General features: G+C 35.8%; 3 pseudogenes; 2 read left to right on the forward strand and 1 right to left on the reverse strand.

The window, feature by feature from the left end:
- Nucleotides 1–1,560: 1,560 nt before the first annotated feature.
- The window catches only part of LOC149417310 (uncharacterized), a 35,505-nt pseudogene continuing 15,067 nt past the window's right edge, over nucleotides 1,561–21,998 (reverse strand).
- On the forward strand, nucleotides 14,578–15,283 carry LOC149417311 (larval cuticle protein A3A pseudogene; annotated as a pseudogene).
- LOC149417312 (larval cuticle protein A3A pseudogene) lies at nucleotides 18,604–19,273 on the forward strand (annotated as a pseudogene).

Genomic DNA, 21,998 nt, shown 5'->3' on the forward strand with positions numbered 1-21,998 from the left:
TATCGTTAGCGGTCGAGCCGATCGCCAGGTTCATTCTCACTGTGACTTCCCGGCGGTTAGTGGAATACCTTCTTTGACTACTTTATTTCTTCTCAATTGAAAACATTTTATTTTATGTTGTTTCCATGTAATGTTCGCCTATCTTGAGACGGGAATTCCTCCCATTGAGACAGGCATAGAAAAAAACCATTTTTATAAATAATACCAAGAAAAAAGTTATATTTAAGAATAGATGATTCGTTCCGATGAATCTGATCCGTTTTTTGCTCCAAGACAGTTTTTGCTTGAAGTTAATTGTAAATAACGACAGAGAAAATAGTGATATTAAATAATTTACGACGACAATAATTTGACGGCCTCCGTGGTCGACGGGTATGACTCTTGACTACAAATCCAGTGGTCGTGGGTTCAAATCTCGGCAATCACAACTAACTTTTCGAATTAGAATTGAATAGTTGTTTTAGCCTTGTTTGGTGACCAGATCTGAGTAGCCATCTACTTCACCTCTCCACTTCCTTCAGCCTCACAATTAGGGATGACATTGTCTCACTGGTTCCAGGCGGTTACGAGCAGTTGGGACCTTTGTGCGGTATTTAGATGAATGATAATTTTTTAACCCAATAAAATTTAAAGATCAGTTAGTAATTTTGCTATCCAATCAACAATGACATTTTTGGTATTGTTCTTTTGCAGATCGTGTTGGTTGAAAAAAGTGACCTTTAAATGAAACTGATATATTTTTTGCAGTATTTCACAAAATACGTAGGTAGACACAATGTAATGTTTTTTTAATAGGCAACGTAGTATAATTAATCATATATGAGTATATAGATTTTTGAGTGCCTCGGATAAATACCGACTGTCAAACAATTTTTTTTAACATCTTGAAAATAAAACGACAAGATTTAATAAATGTATTAGATTAAGGCAATGTATAAAGATAATCATAATATTAAACCAAACGTCATACAAGAACTTGATTAATATCCTTGAAAACTAAAGTGGAAATATGTACATTAAATATTATTAGACGACTCTTGAACTTTAACACATTTAAAGGTTAAGGCGATGCCATACGTAGTAATGCAAAATCATGTGTTTTTGGTTCATAAATTTTTTCGCCTAGAAAGGTTTCAGATGCTTTAATTAAATACTGCGAGTAGAATACATCTTGGCCTTTTAAATAATCGAATAATTTTTAGATAAGTCTTTTTATAAGCCCAGAAAAAAATAATGTAAAGGCCTATGAAAACAGCTTTGAAGTTCAAAATCTCCTACTTACGAACCCATTTTCGGTTTTGATTTTATTGTATAATGTGGAAAATTAAGTTATTTATAAAATAATCGAAAAATTTTAAAATATTTATGCCTGAACATCCACAAAATAAAATGAAAGGCACTTTTTGGCCATGTTTTTTTCTTGCATAAATCCAAACATGCGGATGGTGTTAAGCGGGAATTCAAACCTTATCGCCATCTACGTAAGGGTAGTTATTGATAGCGGCTCAATTTAAAATATTACACGATGTAGTGCATCGCCTTAAGTGTAATTAAATCTGGTCAGTGATAGTATGAGGGGGCATTATATGCGAGAGGGGCGGCGTATTTGGCCACGGGGGCGGGATAAGCCAGGGGAGCGGCGTACTGGGCTACTGGGGCAGCGTAAGCCAGGGGAGCGGCGTACTTGGCGATAGGTGCGGCATAAGCGACAGGGGCGGCAACCTTCAGGGCATGTCCCAGGGGCTCACGACGGACGACCGCGTTGAAACCATTGTGGTCATCAGCGGTGTAGTCGACGGTCCTCTTAAAACCATCAGCGTCAATGAGGGAGTAAGATCCTTGGACCACATCTCCGTCCCTAGATTCGTGTTGGCTCTTGGAGTCTCCGGTGTGAGGGTCTTGGACGTCGTAGGCGAAGTTGTACTGGGGGTGGGCGAAGTGGTCCACTGCGATGGGGGCGGAGAGGACCTTTGCGTAGCCTAATGGGTGCGCCGGAGCTAGGGGCTGGGGGATGACAATGGCGTTAGCCACCACCACGATACAGGCGAAGATCAAGCACTACAGGAGAAAAAATATTATTTTGAAACATTTATTTGGTATCTTTTTGCTTAACAGCAGGCTATGAGAAATATTATTTATTCTATTAATACCCTATTCTAATATGGATGTAGAGTTTATAAATAGATATATTGTTTATCGTAAAACTACTGCACGTTTTTAAAAAATTATTTTTAGATGGCTGACCAGGAAAGGGTTATCTGATAACTACACAAAGGATCATTTTGATAGCAAATGTCCTACCCTATTACCCCACTTCGTTTGATCCCTAGCTTACGGGACGCCTGTATAAGAGTGTCTAGTCTAGAGTATGTAGTCCTTTACACATAATTAAAATAGCGCCAAGGGAATTTGAGATTATTGAAGAACATAATTTTTTATATTAGCTCCACATATAAGGACCTCCTAATAATTCCTCTTGGGGCCCTTATCATCTTTGGGAATGCTGTGTGGTCGGTATTTTAGTGAAGAAAGGAGAGGAGGTTCTGGGGAGGAAAAAATCATGAGGGGTGGATAGGAATCTGGGGATCAGTGTGTGTTCCGAGAGAGTCCTGATGTAGAGGTCAAAAGGTGTCCTTCAACCATTCTCGCGCGCTATGACCTACAACGCAGTTAGTGTGCATACGAATTCGCCACCTAGACCTGAACAAACCTCACCACATGAACCTGGGCACCGCCAAGTCACCAAACGTAGCGAACCAATCGAGGTGATCTATGGCGGAGGCGTTGGTTATCCTATAAATGGTTCCTGGGGCAACGGTATATCATATCTCCGATTTCAAATCCCTTTACTAACAAAATAGCAGGTTTGTAGATATAAATTAAAAGTTTTTAAGAATAACTAAGTATGTTCATACCTTGATTGCCATGCTGCGCCGTTGGAGATGAAGGAGAGTGAATGATAAGTTGTATGGTGAGTAAGGGCCTGTTAATACTATTTTTCTTAAGTTCAATCTCGCTATTTATACTCTTGGGTTTGGTTTGACCGCTATTTATGAACTTAATTATTGACATTGTTGACGAACTAAATGCACATGCTGTCAACTGACTCTGCACAGGGCTGCGATATTTCTATAAAATATAATTATTTGAACAACTGTTTTACGATAAAACCTTTACATCATTTATTTGTCTATCTAGATTCCTCAATTTTTTAATCCTCGTCTCTGCCCCTCTGCTATTTCATTTTTTGTATGTAAGTACCGCAAAATAGTCCCAATTACTCCCGTCTACAGATAATGAGACAACGGTTTCCCCAATTGTTGTACGTTGCGAGGCTGAATGTAGTAGTGAAGGAAATAAGGTGGGAAAGAGGAAGGTGTAGAAGGTGTAGTACCTGTCTATTAAGAAATGGTTACGAATCACGGCTAAAGTCATTTCAAACAACGTTTCCATTCTGAATAGTTGTATTTTACAATGACGATAACGAAAATATGTTCCACTCTGGAGAAGAAGAAGCGCAACACGGCATACTACCCCAAAATTAATCACTTTAAAATTTTTACACAAGATTAATTATTTTTATTTATTATTAATAGAATTTAAAAGGGATTTCAAATTGTTCTTAAATTTTAACAGAGGTTAGACAGACTTAACACGAATTATGATATGTTATATAATTATTTAAAATGGACAATTTGTGAAATATTTCCATTTATTATTGTAACCACGGAGGCCGTTCATCAAATTTCTAAGTTGAATTTCAAGTTCTGTAAAAGTTCTATTTAAGTTCTCTTATTATTTCATAACGGGCCGGATGGTTTACAGAACTTTGTAAATAACAGAACATAATTTCACTTTCACAGATCTTTGAAAATTTAATTAAATTCCGTCCTTAAGAGGTCTTGTTTTTCACGGTATGGACAAAATTGTTTCTTAAAAAACCCTGCAAAATTGCTTGTTTTAATATATATTTATCTACAGCCCTAAAACATTTATGAATACGTTCTTACATGTATGAGTTATATTTCTAAGTACCCACTGACTCTATAACCCAGTTAGAGCCCTACCACGCTAACTCCAATCATTATTACTCATTCAACAATAATAATTGTATCAAATGTGTTAGATCTGTTACGGATTCTGGTCACTGTCATCAAGATTGGTGCAAGTTTAAAATATATTGATATGCATACCTATAAACATTTTAATGTGAATATCGCACAAGAGTAACAACTGTTGCCTGCTAATCGGAGCCTGTGTGACTATAGGGTATGTTGTGCTGCTGAATGCGGGGAGAGGAGATGGGGTGGAAAAGGAAGGTGGGGAAGTATCTAGTTATTTAGATCTGATCACCAAACATGGCTAAAGCTATGTTACCGTGGGATTAAGTGGCAACAAATAAAAGTAAGGATGGGTTTATTATCTAGAAATAAAAAAATATTTAAGAATACTAAAAATGTATTATCACAAAAAAACATAATAAAAAAGAAATTAATTAGCATCCTACTATATAATCTGTCTGTCAAAGGGTTTGCATAGGTAAAATGAAGGTGTGATACCAGTTCGTTCTTGATGCGAAGTAGTAATAATAATAATAATAACATGGCATTTATATAGCGCAGTTTAGTTTCATTTCACTTCAAGTGCGCTTAACTACTCGTTTAACAAACTTTTAAAAAATGGTAATTCAGTATTAATGGTTCTTAAAATTATTCCTACAGTGTGCCTTACCCAATACAGATCTAATATTATAACACTAAATACACTGTTTATACAAAGTGATGACAAAACTTAGAATAACAATAACAGAAAGACAGGACAAAACACGAATATTAAAACTAAAACATAACATAAAACAGGAGGCAGTTTGTGCTCAGAAATGAGAATTTTCTGAGCAGACACTTTAAAAAGGTACAATAAGGAGACAACCGAAACCAAGCAATTACCGGAAGTTTTAGAATATGGCTTATTGTAAAATATTGAAAAGAAGTTAAAATTTATAAATGGTAAGATTTTTTAAATAATTTGGTTTTTAAAGCCCGTTTAAATTCCAATAAGTAGATTCCGGTTCTTCGCAGCAACTCTCAGTTTATAATTTATCCTAAAAATAATCTTGTAGTCCAATGCAAAACAGCCTCACGCTGCTGGTCTCCAAAAGGGTCGCTCTTAACCAATGGTAATCGGCAGATGCCATCCGATTCCATCAATCCAATGGTCAATGCTGCATATGCAAAGCTGATGCTCACAAAAATTGGCGAATGTGTTCGTCGAACCTCAGCCAAGAGGAATGCCCGCTGCTCTGGACTGGTGATCAAAGAATGGCGATTGCTTCCAATGCAAATCAAAGATCCTTGCTCCCTCAGGTTTGACAACTCTCCAAGTCAGAATTCCAGGGCTGTCAATTTGACCAATAGCGATGTAAGTAAAGTGATGCAAACACACACCTTGTTACAAATCTTATATGTAACAGCTATTTAAAGCTACATTTCGAATGGTCGTTTTCACCAGGGTGATACTGAGAGTATCTACCACTATTTAATTTATATAATGCAGTATTGTGAAGGTTCACCTCAAGTGGGGTTTACACTATATAAAGAAGGTAATGTTATAATTAGGGCATTAGGGCATTTCTGTGAACAGTGAACCTCGCGATCAAAAAAAAAATGTTATGGATTTTCTTTTATCAACTAAACATTTTCTTCTGAATATTTTTCTTGATCAATTATCTCGGAATTTTTGACATATATCAGTTACAAATTTGAAAATGAGAATTAATATAATTTTATGTTAAAATTTATCTTTTTTTGGATCTCTCAACTTTTGTATATTCCTTCTTTCAATTAACCGTGTTAAGTCTGTCTAACCTGTGTTTAAATCTAAGGACACTTTTCGTTGAAATCCCTTCTAAATTCGTAATCTTATGTAAAAATTTAATACTGATTTATTTTTGGGGAAGTATGCCGTATAGCGCTGCCTCATTATTTAGTCAACGTTTCCGACAACATTACAGTATCAGGGCAGATATGTATGTTTACAAATTTGCCCTGATGATGGACACAGTAATGCTGTCCGGAACGTTGGCTAAAAAAGGAGGTATCACACGGCATAATACCCCAAAAATAAATCTCACTAGATGTCAATGTTGTCTTTCTCGAAATGAGTGTTATTGAACTCATCGGGAATAATTTATTGTGAATATTTTTGTAAAATATTATCACTTAAATAAATAATTTAAAAAATTAATATTTTGGGTATTTTATCGCTTGTCTGAATTCAGTTCTAATTTTGATAAAGACACTTAAATTCAAAACAAATCGGAGATCACTGAACCTTAGTTACAATCAACCACAGGCGGACCCAAAACTGAAATTAGTATGTTAGATGATGTGGAAGTATAAGGTAGGCGACACATTACGCTATAAGCATTATGGCTTGGTCTGTTTCAGCACATCTCTCGCGATGCACTACCAATGCGAATGTATGGCGAGCGATACGCTGAAATAGGCCCAGTCACGAAAATATAGCCGCTTATATAGGGTTTTCCAATAAGAGGTGTTATTTTGAATATTAATGAAGGAATTAATGATTTTTTATGGCTGAAATTGGATGGTGTTGATCTGGACAACGTTTACTTTCAACAAAACGGCGCTACGTGCCACACAAGCAACGAAACCAATGATCTTTTACGGGAAAAGTTTCCGGACCGTGTTATCTCTCGAAGAGGTGATCACAAATGGCCACCGAGATCTTGTGATTTAACACCTTGCGACTTCTTCCTTTGGGACCACGTGAAAGAGAAGGTCTACGCCAACAGATCAGCGTAGATTCAAGACCTCAAATATTGAATTCGTGAGGCTATCGAGGTCATCCAGGCAGCCACTTTGCGATTTGGTTATGGAAAATTTTATGAAAAGGATGTGGTCCTGTAGGCGTGGCCGTGGTGGTCATTTGACTGATGTTATTTTTCACTATTAACGGCATACCTTCTTCTTTATAATGGAATAAATATTTGATCATTTATATTAAAAAATGGCATTTTTCTTTGAATATCAAAATAACACCTCTTATTGGAAAACCCTATAGCTTATCGTCTTTCACAGGCTTAGTGCTGATTTTAACAAGCTATAATATTGATATCAATCTGCTAAAATCATAAGCTATTTCAAGTCATTAAGAGGCTGTCGATTATTTATTATATGGTGATATTTTATTATATATTAAATGATAAATATCTGCTTTCGTATAATTAAGGACATTTAAAATGTCTTAAATCAAAGATCGTATATGGATACAGTCATATGAACCAAAGCCGTGGTCGTAATTGGTAATCTTACTTTTAAATGCGTGCAATGGAGTATTTACCTGGATATACGAATGAAAAATGTACAATATATTTTTGGTACTGACAATTTTGAACTGAAAATTTACAAAGTACCTATGGTAGGTAGGTAGGCAGAGAGGACGGACCGCTAAACAACTCTGTCTTGGCACAAACTTCTTGCATCATTCACATTCATACATCGTACACCCTTCAGCATCCAGAAATACAGTGTAGCTACATTTACAAGATCCAAAGATACATTTCTATTCACATATCACATTAATAAAAATATATTAACACGCAAAAGCGAGATTCGTGACCTTGGGGTGATCTTCGAAGCAAATCTCTCTTTCAAATCCCACATATCTGACATTGTCTCTATGATTTGTTCTTCGTAATGCGAGATCATTTACTAATGGAATTGCAATACGGAGAACATATGAAGCACTTGTCCGCAGCATCCTGGAATGCAGCTCGATTATTTGGGCCCCTTCTGAACAAAACCATATCTTAGAAATAGAAAAAGTACAAAAATGTCTATGCGTTACCTGCATATGAGGGAATATACATACTATCCATTCCTGTATCCATCCTTGTTCTTAACAGGAATGCTCGATTTCAATACACTAGAAGCCCGCAGAAAAATATTTTTAGGCAAACACTTTTTAAGTTAATCTCTGGTACAATACACAATCCGCCTATGTTGAAAGAGGTTAACTTTTATGTCCCTAACAATTATACTCGAGGGAGATCCCATGCACTCTTATATGCTCCGAAAGCGAGGACTTCTGCCTATCAGAACGCGCCAATAAACAGAGCGACTCAACTGCTTTACGATTCTGCATTAGCCATCGACATTTTCAATGTCACCTACAGACAATCCAGTAACTATCTTTTAACACATGTCACAAAATAGTAAAACTGCCTCTGTAAACTTTTTAATTTGTAATCTTCTCCATGATATGTTGGTGTATAACCGTTTTATGGAGAACATGAAAAAATAACATACTCTTCTATTATTCTGACTCTTGACAAGGCCCGACTCTAGAATCTAATTCACCTGGTCATTACATATCAGGCCTCCTCGACTTCTTCTATAATTCACATTTGCGTCATATATTATAATTATATTCTTTTCTTAGTTCATTAGCTATGCATGCCGAAACCATCTGAGCGCCCCTCTTTTAGTCTTAATCATTACGCTCACATCAGCCTTGCATTTTTTGCGGATCTCCATATTTCTCACACGATCATACATGATTTTATCACACACAGGATAATAAATAAACCACTCACTAGATCGATATCTTCGGGCTTTTTGTATGAAACAAATTGGACCTAAAAAAACCATGGATATGCCAATATATGGACAGTAAAATTCTCATTCGGAGCCTACTCATTATAATATACACCAATCAAAAACTCTGAAAGTTTATTTCATAGACTTTGACAGTTTTTCATTGGTGGATATAGTTAGGCAATCAAATTGAGAGAATTGTATAGTTCTTTATTTGAAAATTTAGAAAAACGTTACATAAAATACACGGGTTATAATTAAGTACCTACTTGCAAATATTTTAGACGCGAACTGTTCACTACTGTTAAGAGAATTAATAGTACCTATTATTAAATACACAAAAAATATAATATCTACATAGTTATCTATTGGTTAATGGTATCTTTCTTTATGAGAGAATGTTTCGGAACTGCTCACATCGTGTTTAATATTGGAAAATACGGATGATGATGGACACAGCAATACTATCCGAAATGTTGACTCAAGAAGAGAAAGAAGCTTAACACAGTTCATCAACCCAAGAAGCAAGTCTATCTAAATCATGAATCATTCGTTTGTAAATACAATGGCAGTTATCCAGACAGAGTGACAGTTTACTGAGCGAGGTATTTGGAGCAGAAAACGACAATATGTTCGTTACACAGATTAACTGATATAAGAATTAGCATATTATTTGCATGTTTCAAGTCGATGAAGAAACTGAAACAGAGCCTCGAGAACGACGAAGTAATTCTACTCGAGTAACGAGTGGTTCGAACCGCGTATGTGAGTGTATACCTGCGATGAGACTGAAGAATAAGAAAGTCAACCAATTGATTTACTAAATATATATAAAGAACACAATTTTAAACTTTTTTCCACTTGTTTTTATTTGACCGTGACCGGTTTCAGCCTGTTAGGGCCATCTTCAGACTGGTACAATTTTTGTCTTAAAAGACAAAAATTGTACCAGTCTGAAGATGGCCCTAACAGGCTGAAACCGGTCACGGTCAAATAAAAACAAGTGGAAAAAAGTTTAAAATTGTGTTCTTTATATATATTTATAATGGAATTCCACCACGAAATAACAGTTTCAAATATTAAAAAATTGATTTACTCTTGACGGCGATTGCGAGCGGCCTGGATTGGAGAATCGATACCCAGTTCCTTCACGCGGTACCTATGTATATACGGGGTGTATCGGCACGTACCCGACAAACTTTAACCAGCTATTCCTTGGCACATTTGGAGTAAAAAATGTTATGGGCACTTTGCTGTCTGGTAACATTTTTTTTTAATAAAAAATTTACTATTCATATTTTCACCACATGTCACCAATGTTTTATCCATTGTCAAAGTTTGAAAACCCGTCTGGCAATATTTTGTTCGAGTTTCGTTGAATAATGTACGTACGTACCTACGTTGGCGCGCTTTTACAATCACAACGAAATAGCACGCCACCATTCGTCTCATTTTTAACTATTATTATTTAGTGTGTACTAAAGAGCGAGGACACTTTTTGACACACTTGCTAATAACAGCTGTTGTCACGAGAAACAATTCCAATGACAGTGACGGAGTGTGGATTTTTTTATTTATTTTTTGTTTTTAATGGAAAAAAAAATGTTACAGGACAGCAAAGCGCCCATAAATTTTTTTACTCCAAATGTGCTAAGGCAGGGCTTCCCTAACTGTGAGTCGCGACGCCCCGGGGCGTCGCGGGATCGTCCCAGGGGCGTCGTGAGGCAATCTTTATAGCGAGAATATCGTTCCATCAGCACTGCAGCGTTAAGGGTTTTATTACTGTTGGCGACATCATACTTGTGTGAGACAGGTTTCTCTGCAGTTGCAGTAATTAAGAATAAGTACAGATCAAAAATAAATTTAGATTTTAGCTTAGATTTTTAGTCACCGGGGGGGGGGGGGGGCGTCGCAAAAAAATATGGCAACTTCCCAAGGGCGTCACAGTTGAAAAAAGTTTGGGAAGCCCTGTGCTAAGGAATAGCTGGTTAAAGTTTTTCGGGTACTTGCCGATACACTCTGTATAGTATATTAGCGCAGACCCATGAAAAGTCGCGAGATATTGAAATTGTAGTATTTGTGAAGCAGAATGTTTTAATTGAAAATATATTTGAATCGGGATCCATTGCCTTTGAATCTTGAAATTAAAAAATTATGACGTCCTTTAATCTATCAAAAATTTAAACAAAATTAGTACGCGTTTCAAATGGAATCTGGAGTCTTACCCGTGGTCAAGGGTTAAGGCTCTCAGCCAGCAATTCGAAGGTCGTGGGTTAAAATCTCGGCGTGCGAAAATAAATTTTCTATGAGGTATTTGTGTTATTTCACAATTTATTAATTAAAAATAATACAAAGCATAATTTCGGCACGTTCCAGAGTGGAAGATACTCCAAGTTTCACCCTGATGTAAGACCACCATTTAGAAACAGCTTTAGCCATGTTTAGCCACCAGATCAGATACTCCCCCCTTCTATCCATCACCTACTTCCCCGCCCCACTATCTTCAGCTTTAAAACATGACTTAATTGGGGATGCCATAGTCCCACTGGCTCCAGAAGGTTGTGAGCAGTTGGGACTCTTGTGCGGTATTCACACAAAAAATAATTATTGATTAATAAAATAATGTTGATGCCTACTTTATTGCTTGTCTGATATAATTTACACGTACAAGTTTCAATTTAGAACTTGAATAATTTTACGCAGTACGCAGGACCAATTTTTACAATTTTAAATTTATTTTTTTTTAAATTTTTTTATTTATCAATATAAAGTTTTACTACATAAATTTTTCGACATCTGTCTCACTAGGGTACACCTCTGTCGAAAGAAACGTATTCAGGTACTTAAATAATACTTACAAAGGGGCTATTATAAAATAATTGAATCTATTATTTTATTTGTTGTTACTGTTTACGTGTAATTTGGTTTACAGGTGTTTGCGATAGTGGTACGCCCAATACTTGTTATCCATTTCTTTATTTCATGTTTGAATTTGGTCATTGACTCTGTTCGTCTAATAGTGGCTGGTAGTATATTGTATAGTTTGCAAGGTATGTATTTAAAATGTCTTTGCCCAAAGGTGGTTTTAGCAAAAGGAATTTGAAGAAGTTTTTTGTTTTTGTCTCGGGTATTGTGTATAGTTTGAGTTGGTTTGTAAAGTGTTTTGCTGTTTTGGTGTAAATTAATCAAGGTGGATCCTGCAAAGAGCTGTTTTATGTCCATAACGTTGATAGTATTGAAGATAGTATCAGTGCTGGTAGAAAGAGGAAGTTTGAGAATTACTTTTATGATTAATTTTTGTGCTTTAATAATGGGGTCGAGGGCACTAGAAGAAGTATTACCCCAAGCTGAAATTCCGTATTCTATGTGTATAGTGATATATTCTGGCATAGTGAGAAATACACTGATCTTAAAAGTTTTATTGAGGTGATTTCTGAAGAGCGAAATTGGGCGTGCGGTCTGTTTGTGATCCCCTTTTTGAATCACGCACCCATGCACTGACAACCGAAATTAGTATGTTTATTAATTAAAATATATTGATAGTTCCAATAATAAGACGAAGCTGTGAAATGAAGGCATTTTTTTAAGTAGATATGAAGGTATCCAGAAGGAGAAAAATGAGTTTTTTTAATTTATTAAGAATCTCTTCAAATTATTGGTAATCTGGTTAAAAACTAGGTTACAGGCCGTTTCCTGATAGTGAAGTCTTAGTAAATTATAACATATCCGAACATGTGTTCATGCACCTGCATTTACCTTGATTGTTACATTTTCCGATATCGTGATAATTCATTCGCCTTTTAATAAAACCATATTAAAAAACCTGTCAAAATCTCGTTTTTAACTGGAATAGGAATAATTAGAAGAGATTCCTAATAAATGAGCAATATTAATTTTTGTCCGAGTCTGCTCGGATTACACATTAAAATATTATTGTTTCTGAACAATAATATTTTAATGTTCATAGGTAATTTAATGTACGTGACCTACCTTCGTTTAAAACCATATATACTTGTATTAGAATTAGTGTTTTTGTTTTTTAGCAACCAAATAAATCACGAAATTATATTTTAACACTTCTCAATGGCGTAATAAGGAAACATATCTGGAAACGTATACATAAACACAAGGGCGAAAGCGACAATATAGTCAAAAATGTTTTAAACATACAGTTTTGATCAGACAAAAATTATAATGAAAAAAGGATTGATTAATTTTTGACAAAATTTGTCTCTTACGCTCTTTTGTCTCTCCAGCGTCGATATAGTCTCCTCTTTCATCTCAAACGTAAAGACTAATTTTTATATTGAACGAAGCTACATTTTTACATACAGTATCCGTGCATAGGGGGTTAGTGAGAAGTGTGAAAGTAATTACATCAACATAAAATAATAATAAAAAAAGCATCCCATTGAAGAATTCTTCTAAAATAGATCATCATAAAATACATGAGATTTAAAAAAAAATGAATAGCCAGGTAGGTAAGTACTTCCCAACTTCCTTTCTCTACTTTCTTCAGCCTAACAACATAACCCAGTTGGAGATGCTATAATCCCACTTACTCCCGAGAACGCGGAGCAGTTGGTATCTCGTAATAAAAAATACATTCTCAATCAGTGAAAATACACAGAAATAATTGTATTAACAAACGAAAAGGAATAGCTAAAGTTATGGGACGACAATAAAGTTATTATCATAAAATCAAAACTTTGCCTATTAAAAATTCACTTTCAAATTCAAAATTTATATTCATATTCATAACTAACTAACTAACTATCACGCCGTTTCCCCGCAGGGGTAGGCAGGGAGGACGGACCGCCAAACAACTCGGTCTTGGAACACACTCCTTGCCTCATTCACATTCATACATCGTCTCATACATACTCTTCTATTGTTCTTACTCTTGACATGGCCCGACTCAAGTATCTGATTCACTTGATCGTGCCATGTCTTCCTCGGGCGTCCCCGACTTCTGCTACCATTCACATTTGCATATTCATATTAATTATAGCCATTATGTAAATATTTTATCTTTATATCAAGTAAACAAATACAAAAAAGGTATTTAAAAACTGTAATACATTTATTTTAAAATGTCTCTCAAAAACTATTAAAAAAAATGGTTTGACTGTGGATTGTACCTTCCTTCCCAGGGACTAGAGACTGCGTCAACAACCTCGCCAAATGACCGTCGAAAATAACACGATGTTAACAATATGTGAACATAAATAATGACAAATTTCGTATTGAATGAAAATGTTAATTAAAATATAATATTAAGCGTTCTTAGGCCCTCTGGTTAATTGTTGTGAATTTTTTTATATGCAAAAAATATGTTAATAATTAGGTCAATACGTTAGCACTAGTTGCTGACATTGGATGTTGGAGGTGTTGCAAAGTAGGTAGTTAAGAGCCAGAGAAATTGATATTAATTGATTTGCGAACTAAGGTCAAATGTTTTCTAGGTGAATTTGGTCAAACAGATTAAATGTTTGATAATTAAAGTCTATGAAGCAAATGAACATGGACAGTGGCTTGGTGGCCAGAATATTTTAGAAGAAAGATTAATGAAAATTAAAATGATATGAAAAATAGAAACACAAAATAGAAGTAAACATAAATAGTTGAAATATAAATATTCACGAATAAATAAAAATAGATTGACATAAATATATTTTGTAATATCTATTGAAAGAACTAGACAGTAGCATTACAATTCCCCATAGTATTTAGGTATTTCTTATTTAGTATTTCAGTGGAAGATGCTCCGAGGAACTAGTATCATAGATCTATCATAGATTTTCACGCGTTCGTGAACGTTCAACTCGATATGTCGTTCACTAACTGGTTCTTGTTCTAACTAATAAATTAATGAAAATATCCAAGGACTTTTATTAGATCGCGTTTTACTATAAATACATTCGATTTCCTACCAAGCAGCACATTCAGTCACCTTCTGTCAACCAATACACAACAATGGCCTTCAAGCTTTTCTTCCTCGCCGCCGTGGTAGCAGCGGCCAACGCCGGCCTCATCGCCCAGCCCGGTTATGGATACTCTCCCCTGGCTTATGCCTCCCCCGTGGCTAAAGTGGTCTCTCCCCTGGCTTACGCCGCCCCCGCCTATGCTGCTTCCGCCTACGCTGCTCCCGCCTATGCTGCTCCCGCCTACGCCAAGGTAGCCAAATACGCCGCCGCTGAGGAGTACTCCCACCCCCAGTACAACTTCGCCTACGACGTTCAGGACGGTCTGACCGGAGACTCCAAGAGCCAGCACGAATCTAGGGATGGAGATGTGGTCCAAGGATCTTACTCCCTGGTTGATGCTGATGGATACAAGAGGACCGTCGACTACACCGCTGATGACCACAATGGTTTCAACGCTGTCGTCCGTCGTGAGCCCCTGGGACATGCCGTGAAGGTTGCCGCCCCTGTCGGTTATGCCGCCCCTATCGCCAAGTACGCAGCTCCCCTGGGTTATGCTGCCCCAGTAGCACAGTACGCCGCTCCCCTGTCCTACGCCGCCCCTATCACCAAGTACGCCGCTCCCCTGTCCTATGCCGCCCCAGTAGCCAAGTACGCCGTTCCCCAGGCTTACAGCTCCCCTGCCTACTACCACTAACCAAAAACTCCATCACCACCACCACCATTCATAAATAAATTATTTTCGACAACCTATACTTGATTTTTATTTTTATTGACCGTACGACTACCCTAGTACCTAACAAGCTACCTTAAATACAAATCTATATAACAAAACTTCCTAAATGTTTAGATTTACAAATTATGCCTGTAAGAAAAGTCATTTTTCATATTAACTCCACACAGCCTAAGTCATCTTCGGGGACGCTGTGTAGTGAATTTTTGGGGAGAGAAAGAAATTGACATGTAGGAGGTGGGAAACGCAAAGGACGGCAAATCTTTTTATAGTTGTCCCTTCCACAGATATATAACGAATAGAAAAGATCAATAGTCAAGTCAAGAATGAAAGTATTAATTATTATTTATTCTTTTAAAAGAAATACAAACATTCTTTTGTTACGAATAACATGACAATACTTGAAAATCTCCCATTACCACTACAGTAAGCGGAAAATGTTACTTGTGTTGTGATGGAGGACTTGCCAGCCTAGGAATTAAGCACACCACGCCTGGATGGTTACCCAAACGCCGAGGAATTGAATACACTACGCCTGGGTAGGAACCAAACGCGATGTCAACTCAGCCACCGACCGGTTTGCCTTTTTTGTATGCCTCTTCTCGAGAGGATTGAATATTTAAACGAACAATAGGAAATATTGATGTTGCGTATACACGTGCGCAAATAAACAATTCTTGCAAAAAGCATATTGTAATAAAATAAAATAATTAACTATACCATATAAATTGTATTTTTTCTTTAAATTTATCATTGTTTACATTAGAAACTTGGGCACTCACCAAACGCCACAGAGAAAAGTTGGAACGCTGCCAGAGAGCCATGGAGAGAAGTTTGACAGGAATAAGAAAACGGGACAGAGTGAGATGTAGGAAAATAAGGGAGATAACTAATGTTGCCGATATAGTTACCCGAATAGTCCAACAAAAATGGAGATGGACAGGTCATATGATCCGAGACCCACAAGAGAAATGGTGTAAAAATGTCACTGACTGGTATCCCAGAGATGGCAAGAGAAGTAGAGGACGTCAACACATGAGATGGGAAGACGACCTAAAACTCACGGCTGGACATCAATGGAGAAGAGTAGCGCGTGACAGATCCCAATGGAAATTGTTAGAGGAGGCCTATGCCAAGAGGCAAACTGAGCTTCGGGATATATTATAACAAACAAAATATTTCTAATATTAATGTACCTATCAGAAGTTCAGAATAAAAGGCTTATTATTATTATTATTATTATTACATTAGAATTCTTAACCTTACTATGACAAGCCTGTGTTAAGGTTAAGAATTTAACAAAATATCAAAATATTAAAAAAAATTATATATATTGAGAGAATAAATATTTTTACATGGATGTTTTTTACATATTGGGTACCTAATTAGCTAATTCCGACCAATTCATAACAATATAATGTAGTAAACATGTAGGGTGACAATGTGTTGATAATGGATTTTAAAAAAACATAATAAACTATTAATTTAAAAAGAACCAAGACGAAGGGAAGAATTAAATATATCTATTATATTATGTTATTAATTTAAAAAGAACAAGGATGAAAAATATTCATCTGTAGTTTGCAAAAAAAAAGATTTGTTAATTTACGACCTCTGAAAATGCAATCTTCATAGAATCCCTGGAACCAGATAGATAGATGTTCGTGGAAAAAAGTTTCCGATGATATCAAATAATGTGAAAGTTTGGTAGTAGAAGGAATTTGGCTTTCTTGTGACGAAATTTTCATAAAAAAAACATGAATATTAATTAAGGCGAAGCTTAATGCCAATCACTATTTTGATTAATCTTTATAACGAATTGGTGTACATTATGAATGCCAAAAAATATGATTTAGATAAATTAAAGGTTTTCCTATCGTTTCGCTTGAGTAGAATACAAATAAAAAAATAAATTACTCAATAAAAAGTATAAATGTAAACTACTAAAAATATTTTCTCAATAGAAATGGAGGAACGCAAAAAATAACAACTTTTAAAAAATACTGTATTATAGCTAAGATTACCTGTGACAGTTTCACTTGATCAACTCTTTTGCTTTCTTATAAAATTATTTACAAAATAGATAAAAACCAGTTTTGTGCTTGAAATCGAACGTTTCTAGACTCCGTTTGCCAAGCGATTTTAAGGCCTATTACCTACGATATACGAAGCTATACCAAGATATACACATTTTTGGGTAGTAGCTTCCTCTTAAGTAAGTTTGTCAAGACAGAACTATATGACATTCCAAACTCACTGCATACCCCTGTGCTAAAATCGGGTGATGAGTAAAAAGGTATTCGAATTATAACGCGCAGCATCTTCAAGATTATAGAAAACGTTAATATTTGAGAAAATGTAAAACTAAAATTTGAAAAATTCGTTCATTATTAAATTTAAGTTAAGAAATTGATTTTTTTTTTATTCCACAGTACACTTATGAACAGACACGCGAGAAATTTAGACACTGGAAATGATTAATCACGAACTCCGATCATAACTATGAATGAATAAACCATAATAACTTTAGGTAGACAAAGAAGGTTTTGCTATTTCTTTGGTTCCTATTCCTCTCGAACTTCCTAACGAACATGTCATGACTTAACAATTGTGTTAACGTCAAGATGGATGAATGACTGGAATATTTTTTGTGTCTAAATGTTTGAGGACCTTTGTGAATAATGTCCACCGTTAAGAAAGCTTTAAAAAACACCTACGAACTAGAAAAATATTTGTAAATGAATATATTAAAGAGTTAAAAAACAACTCTGTAGCAATATTTAATTGATTCCAGTAAATTATTAAATCGCTTACAGTTGTATAAATTCAATACAGCCGTGACGATAGATTATTTTATTGGATTTTGTTAGAATTTTTAGTCTAAACCTATTTCCGAAGAAATTTATCTGGAGACAACTACACCGATAGACATCCTTCCATTAGATAAAAATGTCAGCCTGTAAGATGGCCTTTCTAAATAAGGAAAATTATTGGTAATAACAGATAAATGATAGTGGATTTAACTTGTCACCTTATTAGCATGTATCTATGATAGTATTTTGAACTTGGTAGATCAGAAAGCAATCTGATGAGATACTCGTAGCACCTAACAAATGAGAAAGCAGCTTGAGTGGAAAAAATTCAACATTAGGTACTCTACGCACAATTTTGCACGTTAATGAAACCCACGGTCAATACGTAGAGCACTTCCCCGATACCGGTTTTGAATAGAGTTAATATACGATTGCGCTAATCTGACGTGCTTTAGTTTTCGTATAAATACGGTAATCTCAGGATCAAGCAGCACATTCAGTCACCTTCTGTCAACCAATACACAACAATGGCCTTCAAGCTTTTCTTCCTCGCCGCCGTGGTAGCAGCGGCCAACGCCGGCCTCATCGCCCAGCCCGGTTACGGATACTCTCCCCTGGCCTATGCCTCCCCTTTGGCTAAAGTAGTTGCTCCTCTGGCTTACGCCGCCCCCGCCTATGCTGCTCCCGCCTATGCTGCTCCCGTCTATGCTGCTCCCGCCTACGCCAAGGTAGCAAAATACGCCGCCGCTGAGGAGTACTCCCACCCCCAGTACAACTTCGCCTACGACGTCCAGGACGGTCTGACCGGAGACTCCAAGAGCCAGCACGAATCTAGGGACGGAGATGTGGTCCAAGGATCTTACTCCCTGGTTGATGCTGATGGATACAAGAGGACCGTTGACTACACCGCTGATGACCACAATGGTTTCAACGCGGTTGTCCGTCGTGAGCCCCTGGGACATGCTGTGAAGGTTGCCGCCCCTGTCGGTTATGCTGCCCCTATCGCCAAGTACGCCGCTCCCCTGGGTTATGCTGCCCCAGTAGCCCAGTACGCCTCTCCCCTGTCCTACGCCGCCCCAGTAGCCAAGTACGCCGTGCCCCAGGCCTACAGCGCCCCTGCCTACTACCACTAAATAAACCTTCCATCACCACTATTCATAAATAAATTATTCTCCAAACCTTAAACATGTTTTTCCTTTTAATAAACAATGCATTGGTGTAATTAAACACTTCACCCTAGTACCTAACAATTAATACAAATCTCCATATAAGAACTTCTCAAACGTTTTGGTTTACAAGTTGTATTTGTAAGAAAGATCCTTTTTACATGAACTAGACACAGGATGCCCTAAGGAAAAGAATTTCCCACTTGAAGAAGTGAACATAGGGCTCGAAAAGACCCACCTTGTAGCAGGGAGGTATCACAAATGGTGGTAAATCGTTCCACGGCTGTTAAATTCATGAACGAGTCGTAAAAACGAGAACGTTCGCATGTGATAAATTTAATAATATCACACGAAAATGGGTCCTGTGAACTTGCCTAAATATTCGGGATAATATTAGGAACTACAGACATGGATAAATTGCTAGTAGCATTTTAAAGGTATTGCGATCCAGTAAATAATAAATAAATCCTACCTTGTAAAACTGCAGTTCTGAATTAGTACCTACGAATGGAATTCATTTCTTAGACTTAAAAGCTATTAGTAAAAATATAAACTTCACGTTTGTTTCAAACCATTCTACAAAATTGTAGGTACTTTTATAAGACTATGAGTTTACTTCTGTTAAAAAACATAAAAATACTATTACATTAATAATTTTGATGCGTTTAGTTATTATGATTTTATTGAAATTAGGTATAGGGAATGCCCCCTAAAGACATGGCATGATAATGTGAATCAAATGACAAGGTCGTGTAATGAGTTGGAATAACAGAAGAGTACTTAGTTAACCACGTTTATAACGTTCATATAACCATTGAAAACTCAAAACACGCATAGAAATATTAGTAGTTCTCTATGCAATGCTCTCGCTTAGAAAAAACATGTCTTTAATTTTCTCCTATTTAATAAATCAACACAAAAATTTCTTCCGATATCATAAAATTGGTAAGTAGGTACGTACTTAAATACCTACCTACTTAATTATAAAACCACAAATATTTTACGCAACAATTTTAAAATTTCAAATAAGGAATTTTACAATTTGTCCAAAGAAATGTCATTATATCAATGAATATTCTTTTTTCAAACTTTCTTCAGGCCAGTAGGTACCAAAATATTGATTATTCCGATTTGAAAGATCGCAGTAGGAACCAGGAACATGCGACTTCTGGCGGTATAAAAATGTAGTTATCAATCACGGCCACCATCTTGAATCGGAATCGGAACGTAACAAACAAATTTACATACAGAAGAAATCTCAAATGGTCGAGTTCAAATAAGACTGCAACGCTCAGTCAATCTAAAAACCAAACGTTTAACGAGAAAAAATGTATATCTTTGATAACACGTTTGTCCTTGATAAAACGCAACAATATTTTTAACTTACTCCATCTGTCAAGCGCGACGCGGCATAGTAACCCAAAAATTAATCCCGAAAATCTGCGATTTAATCATTTTTTAATTAAAAACATAATGTAATTTATGTGTTTAAAAATATTTCTTATTTAATCTATTTAAAAAAAAAAACTTGTTTTCTGAAATTAAGATCATTTTTCTCTAGTTTTTAACCTTTCCAAATATAAGATCTATTTTATATGAGTGATAGTCAGACGCTATTAATCATCAAACAAGAACACTGATAATTTATTAAATGAAATCACATTAGGCCTCAGGGTAGGGCTCTCGACTAGCAATCCGGAGTTCGCGGGTTCAAATCCCGGCGTGCGAATTTAAATTTTATTTACAATAAAAACACATAAATTTGTTTTTGACCACTATACTTTTATTTTCAAGTTGTTATCAGTACCTATAGAACGCGGGTTTAATGTGGGTAGGCAAATTTTTTGTACTAAGTGAAGAAAAATTGGATATGTATAAGATTTTACGCCATTTCTATTCTAGACATATTTCCAGTTAACCGCTCTGTTCTTCTTGGAATTCCTGTAATTACCCTTTCCACTTTGTCCACCCCTCCCTCAAACACTTAACATTTTTGTGTATATGTATGTCAATATTTTGTGTAGTAGATCAGTTTTTAATATTCACCTGACGAAGAAAGGGTTCTTCCGAAACTGGTTGAGTGAAAATAAAACTATATTGGTCAAAAACAAATTTATGTGTTTTATTGTAAATTATGATGAGCCACAAAGTGAATGATTTTTACAATTACGTAAATTTTATTTGATCAGTTTTACCCCGAAAATAAATTAAAAAATATTCATTACTTAAAAGAAAGCACACGATGCGCACAATCTGTAACAATATTAAATATATTTCAATGAACTGTTGAATTAATAAATCCATAAAATAAATAAAATGTATTTATTTCTTCCTCTTCTTTGATACCTGTACACTGTTCAGGTTGAATCGAAACCGGTTGATTTTTATATTATACTCAAATAAAATGGTGTCCAAATTAAGTTATTTTATTGTAATTCCAAATATTGAACACCTTGCTCTATAAAATATAATATTTGATGATTCAGCAATTTTGGTAGACTGTTATATTTGCATTTGATGTTAGAAGTTAGTTAGTTAGAAGAAATTTTTCTGGAAACAAGTAGGTACAATAATCTCCAGAAAACCTACTTCTGTTAGTAAAATATGTCAGTCGGTCAGGTGAACTTTCTAAATAAGGGATAAGTTACTATTACCACCTTTGTACCAATGGTACGTGCATTGTATATATAGATACTTGATACCACAAGTATTTTGATTTTGAACCTCTTAGATCATAAATCCGC

This window comes from Hesperophylax consimilis, chromosome 15 (assembly GCF_061612785.1).
Source record: "Hesperophylax consimilis isolate HC1 chromosome 15, BYU_Hcon_1.0, whole genome shotgun sequence".
NCBI classification, from domain to species: domain Eukaryota; kingdom Metazoa; phylum Arthropoda; class Insecta; order Trichoptera; family Limnephilidae; genus Hesperophylax; species Hesperophylax consimilis.